This window comes from Callospermophilus lateralis, unplaced genomic scaffold, assembly GCF_048772815.1.
Source record: "Callospermophilus lateralis isolate mCalLat2 unplaced genomic scaffold, mCalLat2.hap1 Scaffold_1583, whole genome shotgun sequence".
In the NCBI taxonomy this organism is placed as follows: domain Eukaryota; kingdom Metazoa; phylum Chordata; class Mammalia; order Rodentia; family Sciuridae; genus Callospermophilus; species Callospermophilus lateralis.
This window is the reverse complement of record NW_027512686.1, coordinates 157,144-177,266: the sequence shown is the minus strand read 5'-3', so window position 1 is coordinate 177,266 and position 20,123 is coordinate 157,144. Positions and strand designations below refer to the sequence as shown.

General features: G+C 35.4%; 1 pseudogene; it reads right to left on the bottom strand.

Annotated features, from left to right (window-relative positions):
- The window catches only part of LOC143387856 (F-BAR and double SH3 domains protein 2-like), a 142,660-nt pseudogene extending 123,499 nt beyond the window's left edge, over window positions 1–19,161 (bottom strand).
- Window positions 19,162–20,123: the final 962 nt, after the last annotated feature.

Genomic DNA, 20,123 nt, shown 5'->3' with positions numbered 1-20,123 from the left:
CTTCTGACCCACTTTTGCATGGGAGTGTGCGCAGTGTACTGAGATCTGGATACAAGCGTTTCCTCCCCCGTTTCTCGCTCTGCACATTCCCTTCCTCCTGAAATATTTCACTCCGTGCCAGAGACAATCGCCTCCTCCCCTGTTTCTCGCTCCGCACACTGCCATCCTCCTGAAATACGTCACTGCCTGCCGGAGATAATTGTTTCCTCCCCTGTTTCTCGCTCTGCACACTCCCACCCTCCTGAAATACCTCACTGCCTGCCATTTCTGATCTTTCTTCATGTAATTGCTCTAAAACTTCTTGTCCTTTAGTAAGTGCTTCCTGACATCTGCCATCTGCGAGGCAACTACGGATCATTTTCCAAAGGGGTATCACCCCACCCTCTAATATGCCCTGCTCAGAAGCAAAGTCAAGATCTGTGCCTAACTTATCCCAGCTAGGTAGAGTAAAGCTGCCCGAGAACGGAAACCACGGTGCAGCAATATCTGTCTTCTGTAAAAATCTCTGTAAAGTACTACGTTTCACTTTTAGGCCCTGGGAACGTAACAGGTTATCTAGGGCCAGGAGAAGCGGACTTGAAGATACGGCACCCATGACACAACAAAAGACACACAAAAAACAAAAGTGAAAGTAAGAGCGAAAGTACACAGTGCAACCGCAATAAGATGTAATGCTCTCTCTGGCTTTACAGAGGAGCTGCCGCTTTGATAGCGGGTCCCAATTACCTAGGACTAATCTCCGCTTTGATAGCGGGTCCCAATTATCTGGGACTGATCTCCGCTTTGATAGCGGGTCCCACTTACCTAGGACTAACCGGTGCACCACCCCTGACTGCTGAAAGTTCTGGTTCCCGGGTTTTCAGCACCACTTGTCGCGACCCCTTGCCCGCAAGGAAGACGCAACTCAGGAATCTTCTTTCAGCAGTTTATTCAGGCCCTTGATATTTCTTCTAATTCCTCCTCGGATGCCCCTCCCAGCCTTAATAAAGCATCCCAAGCCCCAATGCGAAGCTGCCACGTGGAACTTTCTCACAGGGTGCTGAGAAACCATGCACCAACTCTCCCAAACAAGGAGTTGTTTGTTACAGACCACAGTGGAGCCAGCGCCATCTTGCAATGGCGACCATAATCTGCAGAAATGGCTCACCACAGCTAGAAAAGCCAGAAATGGGACCTGAACACCAATAATATTTTTCTCTTTATTGACTACTCCCCCCAAAAAGAGTCTGCAAAAGATACACCAAATTATCATATTTTCTAGATATTATATGTCAGATAAAGTTTTTAATTACTTTGTCCAATTATCAACTAGTCCAGACATGTTTAACTTTCAATGAGAACAAAAAACATTTGTCTAGAAATAAGCTCCCAATATTATTAAGCTTTTAAAGTCTTTCATTAGATTGACTAATGCTATCTTTTCTACTCTGATGTACTGTGCCTTATTTTTCTTCATCCAAACCACAAAGAAAATATTGTATGAACTCTTAAAAAGAAAAATATTTTACAAGATCATGTTATTCAAAAGAACATTTAAGGAACAACTATCTCATTTTCCAGCAGCCAGTTAAGTTGCTCTCTATAGATCTGATTAAACTGGTTATCTCAGGTCCACGGTTTAGCAATAGATTTTTAGTTTGAAGATTAAAAAAAAAAAAAAAAAAAAAAAAAAAAAAAAAAAAAAAAACACTAGCCTGACAACATACAGACACAGAGCAATATATATTTAGTATTTGTTCTAATCAATACTTGCTTAAGGAATAAAAAGTATGCCTTGGGGAAGCTGTGCAAATATTTATATTTCGATAGAGACATGATCATCATTTTAAGAATTATTAGAACAGGAGAGAATGTGCAATGTTTAACAAATAATTTTATACTATAATTCTCTCAGAATTCATGATATTCACTATATACTACTATATTCACTATATACTACTGCTTATTATATTATTTTTTACTAACAAGGAATGGTATGGTGGTAAGAAAACACCAGAGTGTCCAGGAAAGAACACCGAGACCTTAAGTCCTGGCTATAATATAATAACTGGATGTCACTGAGTCTCTGAGGTTGATCTGTTAAATAAGTTTAATAAATAAATTTATTAGAAAATTATTATAAAAACTAAATAAATAATGGTTTTTAAAGCACTTGTAGTATCTTATAATGCAAGGCACCTAAATAGTTGCTCCATTGTCACTCCCAAGCACTGAAGTCTCTTTTACACTCTCCTTCCCATAAACAAAACAAGAGTTATCTAAAATATACTAGAATTTCTTTTATTTATTTTGCATACTGGGGATCAAACCCATGGTACTCTACCACTAAACCATATCCCCAGCCCTTTTATTTTGATGCAGGGTCTAAATTGCCAAGACTGGCCTCAAACTTGGCAACCCTTCTGCCTCAGCCTCCTAACTCACTGAGATTCAGGCATGTGCCACAAGGCCCAGCTAGAACTTCTGTTATTTAAAAAAATAATGTAACTTGTATACCACGCTTCAAAATGAACAAAAACACTTTCATCATCTCATGGCTCCTTATGGAAGCCAAAAGAAAAAGACAATGCTCCATTTAACAAAAAAAGAAAAAAGAAGTCCAAAGAAACAGCATCATGTACAGAATTAGTGACACCAGCCCTTCTATTAGATGTGCCAGATTTGAATTCAAGCTTTATCTAATTTCTTCATTTACGAAGTAAATGATTTATCACGTGAGGATTAAAACAAGATTGGTTATTCATTCATTTTTTCAGTATGTTCAAATGTTCACAAACATTTCTCATGCATTAAAAATATACTGAACTAGGTAGAAAGGATAAAATCTCTAATAAAACAACCAACCACTATCCTTATGGAAAGTATAGGTAAATGGGAGACAAGGTACTCATCACGTAGTCATAGATCTAATAAACTGCAACTATACTATGTGCTACAAAGATGAGATAAACCATTTTCATGGTTGGGAGGAGTAACCAGGTCAGGGAAGTGTTCTTCAGAAAACAAGCCAAGGAAAGAGATCTGAAGAAGTGACTTCAGAAGACAGCAAAGGGAGGGTGTGTATATTGGGCAGGGGAGTAGGGTGAAGTGGGAGTGGGGCGGGGTGGGATGGAATGGGGTGGGGTGAGGGGAGGGGGGATGAGGGGAATGAGGGGGGTGAGGGGGGTGAGGGGGGTGAAGGGGCGGTGAGGGGGTGGGGTGGGGTTTGACAAGTTCAAGAGAAACCAGCTAAGAATATCAATACTGGGGCTTCCCCCATAAATGGTCTACCAGATTACCTACAGTGAAGCTCCAATTTGACAAATCCTACCTCAAACTAAGACAGATACCATATAAGCATATACAAGCAGAAGTAACTTGAAAGTTAACTGTATTACTGATGGCACTGGAGTTAAAAGAAGTCAATATATAGTCATATTCCTTAGAAACCTTGTATAAAAAAAGGAAGATTTAGGGAACAAAAGGAATAATTAGACAATAAAACTATTTTTGAAAAGTTAAACATTCAATAAAATAGTTGAAGAATTCTCTCAGGAATAGAGCATAATAACAAAAATGGAAAATAAGAGAGAAAATAAATTTTAAAAACCAGACCAGGAGACTCAACACATTAATAGAAGGAGTTCCAGAAAGAGAAAAACAAAGGGAAGAAGTAATCCAAGAAATCCAAGGGTATACTAAGAATAGTCCATAATTTCTAAAAACGAAAAGCAAAAAATGAAATCAGACACAAGAATCCAAGAACCAGGATGGCTCTGAGTTCTCAAGCCATATAGGAAACAGGAAAACAATGGATTATGGATTCCGACATTTGCAAAAACAGTTTTCAACCTTTAACTGTATACCCAACTATAAGCACAGAATAATGACATTTTCATAGATACAGCACCTCAAAAAAGCTTACTTTCTATACCTTTCTCAAGAAGTTACTAAGAAAAAAGAAGACATATGATACAAAAAGCTGAAGATCCAGAGAGGAGATGGCAAAAGGAGATCTCAGGACAACTTGTTAGCATCAGACAGAGGGCAACTAGTGGCGTGTAACTCCAAGACAGACATGATGAGGTATCATCACCAAGATCCCAACAATTGTCAATATAGCAGCAGAATTTAAGAACTATATGGAGAAAATAGAATAATCAATTGTTTTGTTGCCGAAGAATGCAGAAGGGGATGAAATATGTTCCAAAGCCAAGACCAAAGATCAGCTTTGCAATAGAAAAAAAACTCTGGTACTTAAGTCTTCAATATAAAATCCTCTGCTTCTAAACTGTCCATATAATTTAAAAAAAAGATTCTAACTAGTGCATTATCACCTTAACATCTACTCAGAACAATAAGCATTTCTAAATAAGGTACAAAACTGTGGTCAATTCAGTGAGGGAAGCCAATAGAGTGATGGGTGGGAGTTTTCCAATACTGCAGATCCACAGAATTAGCCTGAGGAAGAAATAAGTTAGTCACACTACATTTTTAAGGATCTTCTGCCTCTATATTAAATCAATATTCTAAAATGTTTCATGAAATGAAAAATTAGAAGCATAATCTACCTAATGCTGATTAAAAACAAGCATGGGGACTTCAAAGGAAGTTCAAGAACACCTAACAATCTGACAGTTGGTCAGGTTCATTAATTTTCTCTTTGTTTTTGGCAGAGCACAGGTCCCACAAATAAGGTATTTTTTCCTGGTTTATTGAAGGACATCTTCTTTTGGTGTAGATTCAATTTTGAAAACATAGGGTTTGGGTTAGAGATATAGCTCGGTAGTAAAGCACTTACCTAGCATGCATGGGACCATGGGTTTGATTCCCTATACCACAAAACAAAATGGGTTGTCTGTTTGCTTAAGTGGTGCTAGGATTCAATCCAGGGCTTTCTACATTCTTGGTGCACACTCTTATCACTGAAGCTACCCTCAGACTAAGATTTTAGTTTTGCTGCTGTTTAAGCTAATATTAGCTCATTTTAAAATATGCATGGTAGGGGACACCTGTGCCATTATAAAAACTAAATGCTATCGATGAAGAATCAGTCAGTAAAGTAAAACAGAAAGTGAAAAGAAGGCACAGAAATTTATGTCCAAACTGGGTCTTTGATAGGCTGGGTTATTAGAATGAATATCCAAAAATATCTAAGAATATCCTCTTTGTCATCACAAAACCAGATGTCTGTAAGACTCCAGATCCAGATACCTATATAGTTTTTGGGAAAGCCAAGATTGAAGTTTTACCTCGGCAAGCACATTTAGCAGCTGCTGAGAAATTCACAGTTCAAGGTGAAGCTTTCTCAAACACTGAAGAAAACACACAGACTCCAACTGGTACAAGAAAAGAGTGAAGAGGAAGAAGTTAATGAAACAAGTAAGGAAGCTAAGGATACAGAATTGGTCATGTCACAAGCAAATGTGTTAAGAGAAAATGCGGTCTGAGCCCTGGAGAATAATAGTTAAGAATATTATAAGTAAGGAAATGCTACAATAAATTAACAATGTATATATCTGAAAGCCAGAATCTTTTTCTGGTGTTTCAAAAGGGTAACTACATCTTGGTTTGAAATTTGTACTGTTTTATCATTTAAGAAGTCATGGCTTCTTGCTGGATGAAAAATAAAAACTGGCATTAAGCATATTAAATGTGACAGAGTTTAGCAACTAAATGCTGTCTATGTTTCTAACAACTTTGCTAATGTTTCTAAAGCCTTAAACGGCCTCCACTTACAAATCAACGGAACATTAGATCCCATCTTTGCCAAGAGCCATCTATGAGCCATGGGTAAACTGAGCAGTGGTGGAGCTATTAGGCAGGGAAGCCTGGTATCAGGAACTCCCAATAGGAATACACTGTTTTGAGAATGCTTGATTACATGGCCCCCTGCCTAACCTACTGCTCAAGTTCTAACTCAGCTCTGGAGAGGGGAGTGACTTGCTGGAACCAGACAGCCTCTGGAAGATAGGTGCAGATTGTCAAATACCAATCAACCTGTTTACTGCAAGACCTACCACACCAAGAAAGAAGCACCAAATAAGACTCCTCCCATTAAAACCTTATCCCTGTCCTTGATATATTCCCCCTTTTTCAGTTGTCCAGTTCCAGCTCCTATCAAGACTGGAAGACCCATCAGACAATCCACTTTTTAAACTCTAACCTTTAGCTCTGTATTTCTTACTGATTATTTCAGACATTTTATTTTCCCAGGTGGCTCACATCTCCTGAGCAGGAACCTGCTTTGTCTGGGTGTAAGACACCTCAATACACCTTAAGGTTTAATGAGTTACTGTCTTCATGGTTTTCAGAGATTGGCAGAAATACTAACTGCTTTTGTGCTAATTGTTTACAAAAAAGTAATGCTTTGCTATCTTGTTTACTATTATCCTAGCATGATCCTACCCTATGTGTACCTTGTCCAGTTACCCACCAATGGCAACCACGGACCTCTGGACTACCCTGATGCTGAATACCCTTAACTGTCCATGCCCCACCTGATAGAGAATAAAGATTTCAGGTCACTCCCCACCAACTTCTTCCTCTCTCAGAAAGAAGCAGTTGGAGATATCTTGTCCATTTTTTTCCACAGAAATGGAAAGTAGAAATTGACAGAAGAAAAATGTTACAGGGGCCCATTTTGTGCTTTGAATATAGCCCTTGCTGCTCTAAAAATAAATATTCACAGCGACAAAAAAATCATTATACGGACTGAGCATCTCTAATCCAAAAATCTAAAATCTGAAACACTTCTGGTCCCAAGCATTTCAGATAAGGGATACTTAATTTGTAGATTATCAGCTTTGATCTAATGGTAGACATATACAGGATATAAGGAATCAAATGCTGTGCAAAAAATCATCTTCAGTAAATGTATTGTTTGAAACAATACATTTTCCTAAAGCAGTCATGCTAGAATGAATGAAAGGCCAATTCTCAGGTAAGTCTGAAGCACTATAATAAGATGCTAAAACATTTAACCTCTATGTCAAATACTCTTTGGGGAAAGGCACATAGAGTTCTCATCTGGATATAAAATAATTTCCTGTCTCATTATTCTAACCTATGTTCTAACCAGCAGAAGTTGTAACAGGACAAATGGCAAAAAAGGGGATTTCAGGCAATAAACAAAAAGGAAAGAAGAAATTTAAAAAATATATATATATTTTTTTTTTTGTTTGAGATGGATACAATACCTTTATTTTGTTTATTTATTTTTATCGAACCCAGTGCCTCACAAGTATTTGGCAAGCACTCTACCACTGAACTACAATCTCAGGCCTGGAAAGAAGAAATTTTTGCAATAAATTACTTCTTAGACCAGTTTGACATCCTCCAACATTCCTGCCTTTTGCTAGAGGTCTCAGGAAATGTTCCATCTTTACTTTCAAACAAGGTACTTGTAATTTCTGGATAAAGCTGATCTCTTTTCCCAGAGCCTCTGTAGTAAAAAGACTGCCTGTGCCAGTTGTAACCCCATTTTTAATTGCTGATTTCCTAAAACAAGCAATTTAACTATAGCAATATATGTGTTGAAGAGTCATTAAGAACTACCCATTTGAGAGTGCTGTGTTGAAAATATAAGAGAAAGATAGAATAATCCAATGTTTGGGTTCTTAAGAAAACAGGAAAGAAGGAGATGCAATTCAAAGTGGAGTCTGTCTGCCTGCAAGTAGAGGCAGCCTGGCAGTGGGTTAAAATGGTTTTCTTCTTCTCCCCTTCCCCCTTTCCTTTACTTCTGTGAAAGTTCAAAATAAATACAGGTAGTATAGATGAGGAAAGACCAGGATATACAAATTGTAATGCAATCTTCAGTATTTTAGAGTAAAACCCAGAGTAGAAGACATCTTCATATAACCACCAGCATTTTTTGTATGTTCAACTCAAAAATCATCAAATATTAATGCATAATTTCACCTACTAAAGATAAAATCATGGCACTTGGAAAAAATCCAAGTTTTTTAAAAAAAAAATAGCCAAAATTCTGGTTAATAAGTAATTCAGACTTTCTTAAGCAATACACTATAAAAATATAAAAAACACACCTTTTTATAAAAATATTTTCATACTATATACTTTTTTTGTAAAACCTGTTTTAAAAAATATTTTGCAGAAAATAACAAATAACAGTACAACCTAACAAAAAATAAAACTATGCTGAAATACCAGCCTTTCTCTGATAATTCAGAAGGTACTTGAAGATTCTATCTAGCTTCAATATCTCAGGAAATAGCTCAGAAGCAGTTTCCCAGCTTAAGAATTATGTCACACTTTATATATCAATCTTATCTTTTATATATCAATAATCACTATTTAGCAAATATCTTCTATGTCTAAGGAATAATGCAATCCTTTACTGTGAATTGGCTTTAAACATTAAAAATTAATTCCAAATTACTTGAAAACAAAGGTCGGTCACCAATATTGAGCACATTCTAATGAAATAGAAAGTAGCCTTGTTAGTATTCTATACTCAATCCTATGTACACAACACCCAGCTCATGGGTTGTTTGTTTTTAACGAAACAAAATTATCACAGATATTAAAACTGTATTACCTTCATAATGTTAACTAAATCTGTTTGATAGTAGTGATCCTGATGTGCATTTGCTGCTGCTAGTGTAAGAAGATAATCATTCCTTGCGTGGGTAGCTTTGGAATTACACTCAGATCGCCGGGCTTTTAACTAAAACATAATAATAAAAGGAAAAAAATCAGTGCAAACTGATACTGTATGGAAAAACAGCAATTAATGGCTCCCCACCAAGAGGAAAAATAACAATGTGGAGAAAACATTTACATGTATGTAAAAATTATACTTCACTATTAAGAAATGAAATAGTACCTGAAAACATGGGGAGAACATTTTAAACCTTTGTTATTAATACTTAACATAATTCCAAAGTTTGCTACAGAACTGAAAAATATTTTTTTGAGTTTATTGAGATGGGAAAATAAAGGTTCTAAATAAAGGTTCCTTATTTTTGAAGACATGGGTAAATCTGGAGGTTTTAGATACTAGTATTTTAAAAATCAACAATCCAAATGTGTCAGAAAAACTTCCTGTTGGTGGGGAGTCTGGCAACAAACTCTGGTCTCTAAGCTTACTTGACAGGTACTCCAGTTTGAGGGCCCCTCAGAAAAACTCACTTGCACCAGCCCAGAAGACCTGGTCTTAAGGTATTAAGTCTGAGTGAAATGATTCTACAGCGCTTCTGAAAGCCCCTGAACTTTGTCTCTTGGACTAAGAGTTAAATACACAGACTACATGAGTTGTAACACATCCAAACCTACCCCTCAAGCAGTCTTGGGAAGCAAGCTATGTCCAGTGTCCACACCTGGGTGAAAAATCCCATCACTGGGAAGGAAAGTTCCTCACTGGGATATTGACTTTGAAATGCTTCTCTAAAGTAGAAAAAAACCCACTTCCATTCTCAAAAGACCCCAAACTTTTAAAATATAAGGTAAGGTTTCTCAATTGTGAAATATACCTTTCAAAAACTCACCTTTACACTTGCTTTTTGTAAACTGATTCTTGATTGAAAAAGACTAAGTTTAGACCTATATAAAAATAGAAAAGAATGTTTAATAAAATTATATCATAATAAGATTACCAAATGTTATAATTACTAAAAAAAAATTAATAACCCTTTTCCAAGACACTGTTCTAAAGTGAATTTACAAAGGTCAAAAGTGATGCTTATTTGCCTTTATTTATAAATTATATATATTTAATATTATAGGAAAATAAAAATACTGGGATTAACATATTTAAAATACCCTTAAAAATACAATTTGACCAAGAAAAAAATAAAAATATATTAGTATATTCTAATAAAAAAGAGTCATCAAACTATATGTTATTCCTAGTATCATATAATTCCACACACTTCAGTTCTTTTACAAAAGGTCAGAGAAACCCCAGGGCAACCAACCTGGGGAGACCAAGGTTCTCAGAGCTATGTGTGTCAGGTGGTACAACACCAGAATGCAATCTATAGGCTCTAGAAAGTCCTTGCTTTTGTTACTCCCCTCATTAAAAATGATTTGTGTTTGGGTTCTTGCCTGCCTGTGTGCCCCCTCCCTCCTAAAGGTAATCTGAACTTACTAAGAAGGCCCTTAAGACTCTCTGTCCTGTAAACTTTTGTTCTATTTAATCTTCTCCCACTCTGGTGTTCTTACCTATCTCCCTTGATGCCTAAGTTTTGGGGGGGGGAACTATAACCTGTCAGTCAGCAGTAGTATGCTGCTTTTACTTAAAGGCTAGAGATAAGTACATAGACAAAATCAACAGACAGATGCTAAGGAACAAGCAACAGTCCCACAGCCATGATTTTTTTGAAGCTGAAATGTTTGTCTTAACTGCAGTGTCATGGTGATTGCCATGGGAGAGTTCAATGCATGCACTGGCAGCTATGCCTCTTAGTATGAAGCAGAGTTGCAGACCATTTGGGACTAGAAGGTGAAGCAGCCAGTCTGTGTACAGACACTGTGAAGAGGACAGCAAAAGTTGCCTCTTGCATTTCTAACAAGAGAGAAAACATTCAGGGATGAATATACAGTTTCCTAACTCCTACCCACTGCTTTAAAAAAAAATTGGGTGTAAGATATTTCTGTTATTTCCTGCCTAGTTGTATTCCTATTTTATGAGAATTTTTTTGTTTTTATTAATCATATTTCTATTCATTTTGATGTAGGAAAGCTAAGATTACCTATATTAAGATTTGAAAGTACCTCTCAGGGTAAGAAAGACTGTGCTTGAAGCACTGTCATTTCTCCTTTTTAAATAGTCATTATCCAAATAGGCTGACTTGCACATGGATAGTCCAACATAAAATTGTAGATTTAAATTTATGGCGTCTGCTTCATTTGCTAATCTGCATACACTTCTTGTATGGTATTTAGGTAGGCATTAACAATAGCATAAAATGTCCTTGAAGATGACAATCTAAAAAAAATAAGGATTTTTAAAAATCACACACTATACAAATAAAAAACTATACTGTGTACTGGTCTTTACCATCTATCCTTCAAATGTTAATGTTCCTTGGGTCTCCAAATTCAAATTCATATCTCACTGTATGTATGACTGCATCCCTATAACTGATGGACATCCTATAACCTTCAGAATTCAATTCTCAGTGCCAAATTCTCACATAAGAACAGATATTTGATCACCTCCCAAATATATCCATGTCAGTGTCTCCCAGGCTCTTCAGAATTTACATATCCAAAATGGAACTTACCATCTCCTTCAGACTAACCCTCTTCCTCCTGTAGTCTCTCCTAATGGGCCTATCATAGCATCCATCAAAACTATATTTACTTTAGTGCTTAGTCCCCTTCCTGATTTTCCTATCTCTGCTTAGAAAAAAACATACTCATTCTTCTTCCAAGAATCTGCCCAAGCATCACTTCTTCTATAAAGGTTCCTTTATCAACAGGCAATAGTAATCTCTCCATTTTCTATGCTTTCAAAACAGTGTTTTCAGATTACTACTCTAAGCAATTAGTGACTAGGTGAGTGTCTTTAGGTAGATAATTTCTTTGAGTTTACTATGAATAGACAAATGATGAAGTTACTTTTTTAAATCATATGCTCTAAATTCCTTGAAGGCACAAAAGCGCACCTAACTTATCTGTGACCCATAGTGCCCAATATAATGACTAAATAAATATTAACTGAATTAAGACATAGAGCCATTTTTTTACTCTGTAGTTGAATTAATTTTCCAGAGAAGTTATACACTGAAGTAAAATGTCTCACTTTGAATTTGGCCACATGAGAAGGCAGTTCCTCGTGATCAGTTCCGTGAAATAGACCTAGTCAAATACACACTGCTCAGGAACAGTCCACCCATGGCTAAATTAGGCATTTGTAGATGCTCTACAAATCTGTCAATTCTCTGTTCTAGAATCCCAGAGAGTTTAAAAGACAAGTTCCTAAAAGCCAGAATGGTACAATAATCCCAACTGAGATCTGCTAACCTCCAGATCTTATTGGAAAGATGGATTTAGTGACTCCATGAATGCATGGGAAATATTTGAATGCTCAAAAAATAAAATAAAAACAATAAACTTAAATTAGAAAAATATTAAATGTTACACTGTAATATCAAGTATTCAGTGAGTATTCATTCATCAACCCATCATACTAAATAAACTTCCCAGGAACCCCTGAATTTTCCTAAGTTGCTGACAAAGTTGCTTAAATTTCTTGCAGATAAAAGCCATTTTAGGAAGCTAGATGTGTTAGCACACACCTATAAATAATAGCTACTCAGGAAGCTGAGTCAGGAGGATAAATAGTTCGATCCCAGCCTGGGCAACATAGAGAGACCCTGTCTCAACAATGACAACAAAACAACATGTTAGAGGTAACACCCTCCTTGCTGGACTATTTGTACAATTGTCCAAACCTTTCTGATTTTATGCCTACGAGTTTGGACTCCTAGATTTTGCAACAATCAGCACTGTGAACAGAAGTCTTAGCTCTCCTGATCACAAGCCTCCTAAGTTCAGTTCTATAACACAGGTTTCCCACCCCCCCACCAATATTTATCACACTTCCTCAAAGTGTCATTGCAAAAATCTCTATCGCTTGATTGGTATCTCCTATTACCAATTGCCAGTTCCTTCCTTTCCTTAATAGGCTCAGGCTAGGGTGGTGGCTCTAAGGTAGACCAATTGCCTAGTGTGCATGAGGCACTGGGTTCAATCCTCAGCACCACATAAAAATAAAATTTAAAAAAAAGTCTCAAAATAAAGGACTATAATTCACATATATTGAAAGTAATATTGACAAAATTGTTAAAGCATACTTTAAAAAGTAGAAGTATGAGAATTACATGTACAATAAAAAACAGTGCTTGGGATAGGGTTTTAAAAGGAGGTCAGTGCTCTTGTTCACTTGATGTGCCATTGTTCCTTCAATGACACCTTGAGATATCATAGGGATTTCAACTATAACTGAATTTTAGAGTCTAGCATGATAAAATGAGGCTCTTAAACCCTACTTTCTGATATTATCATGACTTTTAATAGACTCTTCATAAGTTTTCACGTCTGTAAGTACAATGTTCATTTATCTTGTCTAAATATTCAATTTAAAGGTCAGAGATTCCTACTTTGCCACTTTAACAGATAAAAACCAGTCAATATAAAATGAAAATGGGACCTAAAGTACATAACATATGTAGAACAAATGAAACCAACACAACCTAAGAACAAATCTATATGCTATATAAACAAAAAACAAAGTATTAATTAGCAAAAATAACATTTAACTGCATAATAATTTTCTCAGAAATATTAAAATACATACTTTGCCTCAATGTCAGCTTTCTCTCGCACTGCATGAGCCATCTGCTCAGTCTCAAAGTACTTCTTTTTGCCTTTAGCCAAATCTTTCACTGTCTCTTGTAATTCAGTTTGGATCTTTGTCAACTGGTCCATACACTGTAAAATACAAAAGTGCAATTATTACAATTTTTAGTTTTCAGGCTGACAGAAATGAGTTTGTCTGAAGGACCATGCATTATTCCTTCAGGATGGAAACCCAGGAAAAAAATCAGCACTTTTAATGACTTTCAAATTGCAAATTAGAATTCCATGCACAGCTGGTACTTCCATCTCAAGTACTGTGTCAAATAGTGTCACAGTTTGCCTAACAATCATGACTGACATTAAGGTAAGGCATAAGAAGAGCAACCATAAAAGGCTTGCTGTTGCAGATATCATGGCAATAAAGAAAAAAAAGAATAAACCAATTCTGTTATTTCTTCATAATCAATAGTCTCCTTTTTCTTTTTTTTTTTTAAAGAGAGAGTGAGAGAGGAGAGAGAGAGAGAGAGAGAATTTTTTAATATTTATTTTTTAGTTCTCGGTGGACACAACATCTTTGTTTGTACGTGGTGCTGAGAATCGAACCCGGGCCGCACGCATGCCAGGCGAGTGCGCTACCACTTGAGCCACATCCCCAGCCCCTCCTTTTTCTAAGTTCTAAGAAGATAAAATGATTAAGAGCTTAAGTAGTCTACTAAGGTAAATGAATTATATGTATTTTTCTGTAGAACTGTTTAAATATTGAATTTCAACAGTTTTTTGTTATTTTTACTTATTTATTTTTGAAATTCTAGGTTCAAATCTAAATCTCTTTAAATCTGATAACACTATAATGGATATGGTGGCAGTTTACAAATTCTAAATTATTAGACAAATATGAGCCACAATTCTTTCTTTTATTTTTGTGGCACTGGGGGCCAAGCAGAGATTTGTAGATGCTAATGATGTGCTGTACCACTGAGCTAAAACCCAAACCCCCAAATCACAGTTATTTCAAGGAGGGTAGATAAACTCTAGTATAAATGAGAAAAATATGGACAAAGGCACTACTAAGTAAACAGAAGAATGGCAAAAAGCCTTATGTTACTGTGGATCTTGTTCTGATTTAAAAGCAAATATTCACATATAAAAAATGATCCAGAAGGGGCTGGGGTTGTAAGTCAGTGGTAGAGCACTCACCTAGCACATGCAAGGCCCTGGTTTCGATCCTCAGTACCATATAAAAATAAATAAAATAAAAGCAATTGTGTCCAACTACACCTAAAAATAAATATTTTTAAAAAATGATCCAGAAAAGATTATGGTATTATTCTCATTGTAATTTTCATTATAATCTTAAGTCCTTCATAATTATATTGTGTCTGTGTATTCCCAAGTATACAAAAGAAAACTGCCAAAATAAAGAACATTATAAAAAGAACATTAACTTTAATGTTATAGAGGGAGAATATTAAGTTGAAACTGGTTCTCATGGTGACAGAATTTGAATTAGCCTATCTTCCTATAGTCTGGAAAGTGTGAAAATTGGACAAATCATACCCCGGTCTTACAGAATTGAGACCTAGAAGAGGACCACACCTACATAACTCTCCACTCAACCTGACTTTCCCTCCTTTTAGGACATCTGTTGAATCATGGCACAAAAATAAGATATAAACAGAAAATAGTATTCTTACTCTATTCTGTGGAGATAGTCTGTAGTTCAGGGGATGATGAAAACATCAGGAATTTGTAAGGCAAAGATCTAGAAAGAAGGATATTACAGAGAGGAGCAAGTTCAAAACACTACATGTGATTTTCCCTTGAGTCATCTGTTGATTTCTAATAGGTATATGGAGAATGAAACGCCAAGAAATCCAGCAGATAAAAGTAGCTAATGACTGGTCAGAGATCAGAAGATCAGAGTTGCTGTATGATGCTGAGAAAAAAAGCTAGAGTTCAAGTTTTGTCAGAGTAGAAAGGTCTTGGTGTAAGCATCCCGTACTTTCAGTTAAGACCAAAGAAGTAAAATAGATCACCCCTAAAAAGACCCCCAAAACCAGACCTTACCAGGACAAAGGTCTAGCATTCTATCTGCCTGCTAAATATCACCATATTTGGAAATAACATCTTCAAGAACCTTCACATGTTTGATCCACAATGTTCAGCATGGTGAGGCACACTAAAGCCATAGACCAAATAATGAAAACCAAGAAGATCAGCATACAATAAAAAAAAAAAAAAAACACATAGTGATTCATTTAGTGGAATTATGAAACAGATTAGGAGCACATGGAAAACAGGGAGAATTACAACTGAAAAATGGAATCTAACCTCCAAAAAGTCACATTAAAACTCTGTAACTGAAAAAATACATTAAGATTCCAAAAGATAATATTTTTAAAATATTAGGAATAGAAGAACCGAGAATTAATAAATAGCCAAATAGACCAATAGAAGTATATATAGAAAAAAGGGTAGAAATACAAAGTAGAAAAAGTATAAAAGAAATATGGACAGAGTCAAAAGGTCTAACAAAACAAAAGTCATAATAGGAAGATAAAAAGAACAACACACTGAAAGATTTTTTTTTTTTTTTTTGGTACCGAGGATTGAACTCTAAGCCACATCCCCAGCCCTTTTTGTATTTTTTTTAAAGACAGTGTCTCACTGAGTTGTTTAGCACCTCGCTAAGTTGCTGAGACTGGTTTTGAACTTGCAATCCTCCTGCCTCAGCCTCCCAAGCCTCTGAGATTGTAGGTGTGTGCCACTGCACTGGGCTAGAGGATTTTTGTATTGTTCATGAGGTAGTAAAATATTAATTCAAGGTAGATTATGAAAGTTAATTTGGGACTAAGTTTGGGGAACAGTAAAATTACTAAATCAAGGTAATCTAATAAATTAGCATATTGAAATCTCTAAGGTAATTACTAAAAGAATTATAGTATTATAAAATTAGGAAGCTAACAGTGGAGGAAAAATTTATGATAAAAATATAAGAACACTCAACATCATTAACCATTATCAAAATTATAATCAATGAAATAGTACCTCACAACTGTGATGGTGATTTAAAAAAAAGTGGGGGGCTGGATTTGTGGCTCAGCAGTAGAGTGCTTCCCTAGCACATGTGAGGTCCTGGGTTCAATCCTCAGCACCACATTAAAAAAATAAAATGTAAATAAAATAAAGGTATTGTGACCAACTACAACTAAAAAAAAAACAAGACAAGTATCGGCAGGGTTGTGGAGAAACTGGAAGCTTCGTCATACATTGTTAGTAGGAATGCAAAATGATGTAGCCAATATGAAGAATCATTCTACTAGTTTTACTACAACTTTTGGAAAAATTGAAAATCTGGGATTGCTATCCAGAAGATTTCTAAATGTGGCATTCTGGGGACCAACAAGTGGAAGGAGTTACTAAAAGATGAAACCATTGGAGAATGCAGAGCTAATGGAAAGAAAGAGTGAGTTCTACTACCATCATCTGAGCCCGTCTTGGATTTGCCAATGTCTGAATAAGTCTTGCAGTATTCAGATATATAAAATAATACAATCTCATTTTGGCTTAAACCAGTTTGAAATAGGTTTTGTTATGTGCAATCCCAGGTTCATGATAGTTATGCCCATTGTATAACATTCAACAACTGCTTTGTAAACACAAATGCCATTATTATCATCTATATCATGATACAAGTTAATTCCTATCAAATCTCAAATATTTCCCCCCCCCCAGGAATGTTGTATAATTCAGGTCTGAATCTATCCACCAGTGGAAAAGCAAAGAAGTAGCTAAATTTTTTTCAAGATATTCAGATTTTGGGGGCTGGGTTTGTGGCTCAGCGGCAGAGCGCTCTCCTAGCACGTGCGAGGCCCTGGGTTGGATGCTCAGCACCACATAAAAATTGGGACCCATTGAAGAAGTTGTGGCAAAAGCTGATAAACTGGCTGAAGAGCATTCATCCTGAGAGATCCTCTTGCCAAATTTAATCACTCATCCAGTGTATTTTCCCCTCTCCTTGCCTTTAATCCTAAAAACCACAGTTTTCTGTGTAGGCCACACAAGAGCCTGATTGAAGATTATGGTTCTGTTTGAAGAATATTTAAGGTTTCCAATAAAATATACACCCCTAAGGGGGAAAAAAAAGATTCAGATTTTGAAAAAAGTAGAACTTTTCAGTAATTCAGTTAGATTTGATAAATACAATGGCAACTTGAACCACAATATTTCTGCCTGATTAGCAAGTTAAATTGTATTATTTCTCTGTTCTTCCCTTCTATTCCTTTTTCTGCATAATCAGATACATACACATACATGAATGTACATTTTCTTCCAACTTAAGATCATTGATGAGTGGTCACATAGTTTAATCACATAGTCTACAATGAACAAGATAATTTTGGGCAAAGATAAGCATAAACATTTTTATACAAATGTGTTAAAAGTACTCTACATGGGAGGAATAGATGAATTCTAGATGGGGAAGAGGGGTGGGAGGGAAAAGGAGTGGGCAGGGGATTAGAAAGATGGTGGAATGTGATAGACATCATTGTCCAAAGTACACGTATGAAGACACGAATTGGGTGTCAAATACTTTATATTCAAACAGAGATATGAAAAATTGTGGTATATATGTGTAGTAAGAATTGTAATGCATTCCGCTGTCATTTATTTATTTTTTTAAATCAATTAAAAAAACAGAACTATGAAAAAAGTGCTCTTTTTTAAGAGGTTAAAATTTTATATATACACATATATGCATTTAACACACTTATTTCATGCAACTGAAATCATCTTTGGCAAAGAAGAAAATTAGTATTTTTACAAATGACAATCAGAATTGGAACAATGGATGGATTCTGAAATATTATTTCCTTAAATAATTGCTTTACTATTCTGAAGTATTAATATCTCTATTAAAAAACTTCAATAACTGGGACTGGGGTTGTGGCTCAGAGGTGCAGCACTTGCCTACCATGTATGAGGCATTGGGTTCGATCCTCAGCACCACATAAAAATAAAAATAAAGATGTTTTGTCCACCTATAACTTAAAAAAAGTTATTGATTTAAGACCTTCTTAAAAAAAACTTTAATTTCTTATTAAGTATCATGATAATCTCCATTTTTATTAGTCTCTTTCCAAAAAGGACACAATTCAAACATATACTTTCAACAGCATACTATAACAATCACATAAGATAATGATATTTTTCCTATGAATTTTAAATTTCTGGATAATCAAATAAATAGGTCCTTTTGAAAAAAAACTTTACTTATGTATATCCTACACAATTCAACTTTAGAGTACACTAGACTTTTAAAAATAAGATTAATTATGCAAAATGGCACAAGTTGAAACTGAGGCTAATTAATACAAACTGTTCTCAAGATATAGTGGACTTAATAACAATTATTTTAATATACATCCAACTGTACCATACTGTGAAACTATACAGGTGTATTTACTTGAGTTATATTTCTAAGGAGTATTTACTGAACTTTCCCAATTTCCATGAATTCAAATTACACTCAGCTTTATCAGTTAATAAAACATGGTTGAGAAATTCTAGTAAAATGACACCCAGAAACATCTGTGACCATATTTTTAAAACATTCAAATTTTTAAAAGCAATTTAGCATAATTTTACAGACTGCAAATGTAGCAGTGAGGTATTAAAATATATAAAAGACACAAAAAAGTGGGAACATACCCTTTTTAGTTGCTGTTCTTTTAAGCTTCTCACAGTCCTGGCAGGCTCAGAAATGAAGTTTTTGTAATTTTCACATATATTGATCCGAGACTGGGCTACCTGCATTGTTCCCTCGAGAAAGGATTTCCAAACAGGATACATGCTCCTAAATTCAAAGAGGGACAGAGAAGTATTAGGCAAGAAAATGCAAGAAAATCTAATCTTTTGCTCACTGTCAAACACTGACAGAATAAATATCTTCTTCAGAACCATAAATGTGTATTTATATTGGCTTCAAGGCAATATTTCAGCATACAGAAAAGCATGGCATATACTCTACCCCACTATTATTCAGCAATGGGGAGTAAAGGAATAAAAAGATTACAATTTGAGACAAAGATAACACTATATAAATAGTGAATAATTTAGACTTTTCAGGACTTTCACTGTCACAGGGTCATCATTATGAATATGAGATTTTATTACTTCATCATGGTATTCTATTTTATAGACTCAGATTTAGAGAGTAACTCTTGGTCATACAACATGGCAGTATAGAAATAAAGATGAAGATTGGTTACCTCTAAATTACATTCTCTTTCAACTATACTGTCTTACATAAACCCATTTGGCTAGAAAAAATGAATGTCATGAACAACTAACTGCTTATATGCTTGAGAAAGTCCATTTTGTCAAACAAAAGGAATCTCTGATATTGTTGCTCTACATCAGTCTCCGATGTAATGTGCTCAGCATCACACTGTGCTTTGAAGTCATTCCAAGCAAGTCCCACCACCTTGCTTGATAAATGTGCTCAGCAATCTCTTGGTAAAGTCAAAAAATTAATTCATCTTTTGCTTTTTTCTATCAATTTCCTTTTGAAACCTTCTCTCCTAATTTGTTAAATGCCTAGCCAATCCTCTTATTTTCCTCCATTAGCCATAATGTATCTTATAACTCACCATAACAATGGATGATACTTTGTATTTTAAAATGTGACACCTATGTGTAGTGAAATTTTAGTAATTTTAATATTCATCTCCTGAGATTTCCCTCCTAGTGTTCAAATGGATTTTCTACTATAGCAATGTGTGGGACCAAATACTACAAAATATGCTAGCTAT